This window comes from Carcharodon carcharias, chromosome 33 (genome assembly GCF_017639515.1).
Source record: "Carcharodon carcharias isolate sCarCar2 chromosome 33, sCarCar2.pri, whole genome shotgun sequence".
NCBI classification, from domain to species: Eukaryota; Metazoa; Chordata; class Chondrichthyes; order Lamniformes; family Lamnidae; genus Carcharodon; species Carcharodon carcharias.
In genome coordinates, this window is record NC_054499.1 from 14062686 (window position 1) to 14065185 (window position 2500).

The following is a 2500-nucleotide window of genomic DNA, read 5'->3' on the forward strand; positions in this document are numbered from 1 at the left end:
GGCGGGGGAGGGGGTGTGGGCGGGGGAGGGGGTGTGGGCGGGGGAGGGGGGAGGTGGAGGGGGTGGGGGAGGGGAGGGGCTGTGGGCGGGGGAGGAGGTGGGGAGGGGGGGAGGAGAGGGGAGGGGCTGTGGGCGGGGGAGGGGGTGTGGGCGGGGGAGGGGGTGTGGGTGGGGGGGGGAGGGGAGGGGGTGTGGGCGGGGGAGGGGGAGGGGAGGGGTGGGGCTGTGGGCGGGGGAGGGGATGTGGGCGGGGGAGGGGAGTGGGTGTGGGCGGAGGAGGGGGAGGAGGTGGGGGAGGGGGAGGGGAGGGGGTGTGGGCGGGGGAGGGGGAGGGGGTTGGGGAGGGGGGAGGGGGTCGGGGAGGGGGGAGGGGTAGGGGGTAGGGGGTTGGGGAGGAGAGGGAGGGGCAGGGGGAGAGGGAGGGGGGAGGGGGAAGGGGAGGAGGTGGGGGATGGGGTGGGGGATGGGGAGGAGGGGGAGGGGGACGGGGGGAGGGGGTTGGGGGAGGGGGAGGGGGGGGAGGATGTGGGGGAGGGGGGAGGGGGAGGATGTGGGGGAGGGGGGGAGGATGTGGGGGAGGGGGGAGGGGGAGGAGGAGGTGGGGGAGGGGGAGGGGGAGGGGGAGGGGGGAGAGGGGAGGGGGTGGGGGAGGGGGAGGGGGAGAGGGGAGAGGGTGGGGGAGGGGGAGGGAGAGGGGAGGGGGTGGGGGAGGGGGAGGGAGAGGGGAGGGGGTGGGGGAGGGGGAGGGAGAGGGGAGGGGGTGGGGGAGGGGGTGGGGGAGGGGAGGGGGTGGGGTAGGGGGAGAGGGGAGAGGGGAGGGGGTGGGGGAGGGGGAGGGAGAGGGGAGGGGGTGGGGGAGGGGGTGGGGGAGGGGAGGGGGTGGGGTAGGGGGAGAGGGGAGAGGGGAGGGGGTGGGGGAGGGGGAGGGAGAGGGGAGGGGGTGGGGTAGGGGGAGAGGGGAGAGGGGAGGGGGTGGGGGAGGGGGAGGGAGAGGGGAGGGGGTGGGGGAGGGGGAGGGGGGAGGGGGAGAGGGGAGGGGGTGGGGGAGGGGGAGGGGGAGGGGGAGGGGGGTGGGGGAGGGGGAGGAGGAGGATGTGGGAGGGGGAGGATGTGGGGGAGGGGGAGGGGGAGGGGGAGGGGGAGGGGGAGGATGTGGGAGGGGGAGGATGTGGGAGGGGGAGGGGGAGGGGGAGGATGTGGGGGAGGGGGAGGGGGAGGGGGAGGGGGAGGGGGTGGGGGAGGGGGAGGGGGGAGTGGGCGAGGAGGTGGGGGAGGGGGCGAGGAGGTGGGGGAGGGGGCGAGGAGGTGGGGGAGGGGGCGAGGAGGTGGTGGAGGGGGCGAGGAGGTGGGGGAGGGGGCGAGGAGGTGGGGGAGGGGGAGGGGGTGGGGGAGGGGGAGGGGGTGGGGGAGGGGGAGGGGGGTGGGGGAGGGGGAGGGGGTGGGGGAGAGGGAGAGGGAGGAGGTGGGGGAGGGGAGGGGGAGAGTGAGGAGGTGGGGGAGGGGGAGGAGGTGGGGGAGGGGGAGGAGGTGGGGGAGGGGGAGGGGGTGGGGGAGGGGGAGGGGGTGGGGGAGGGGGAGGATGTGGGGGAGGGGGAGGGGGAGGGGGAGGGGGAGGAGGTGGGGGAGGGGGAGGGGGTGGGGGAGGGGGAGGGGGTGGGGGAGGGGGAGGATGTGGGGGAGGGGGAGGATGTGGGGGAGGGGGAGGATGTGGGGGAGGGGGAGGGGAGATCTCCCTGGTGGCCTGGGGCCAATCTTTACCCTTCAACTCAGATCACCGGTGCCAATGGTCGTTATCACGTCTCTGTTTGTGGGAGCTTGCTGTGCAGCAACTTGGCTGCCACGTTTCCTCCCTTAGAGAGCCTCAACCTCAAAAAGTACACAGTGGCCGTGAGGCGCCTGAGGAATGTCCCGAGGCCCTGAAGGGCGCTATACAAATGCTCCTGATACCAGCTGACGCTGCCACCTGGTGGCTGCAGCCGGAAGGCTAAAGGAGATTTCACCGGAGCGGCAGCAGGAGAGAGGGAAACACCGGGTGAAAGGGGCTTTAACACAGGGTGCTCGAAATTATGAGGGTATTTCAAAAGCTTCTCTCATTATTTCACTGGTGTGTGCGCGTCTGTGTGTGAGTGATAGAGAGAGAAAATATGCAGGAGTGAGTGAGTGTGATAGAGAAAGAGAGAGAGAGTATGTTAAAGAGTGAGTGTGAGTGAGTGTGTGAGTGAGTGTGTGAGTGAGTGTGTGAGTGAGTGCGAGAGAAAGAGTGTACATGTGAGTGACAGAGAGTGAAAGTGTATGTGTGTGAGTGAGAGAGTGTGTGAGAGAGAGTGTGTGAGAGAGAGAGTGTGAGAGAGAGAGTGTGTGAGAGAGAGTGTGTGAGTGACAGAGTGTGTGTGTGTGAGAGAGAGAGTGTGAGAGAGAGTGTGTGAGAGAGAGAGTGTGAGAGAGAGAGTGTGTGAGAGAGTGTGAGAGAGAGAGTGTGTGTGTGTGAGAGAGAGAGTGT

At 70.2% G+C, this 2500-nt stretch overlaps 1 protein-coding gene across 1 annotated transcript in view; it reads right to left on the reverse strand.

Moving 5' to 3' along the window:
* The window catches only part of chrnb1 (cholinergic receptor, nicotinic, beta 1 (muscle)), a 90302-nt gene that overhangs the window by 28335 nt on the left and 59467 nt on the right, over positions 1 to 2500 (reverse strand). The window lies entirely within an intron of this gene.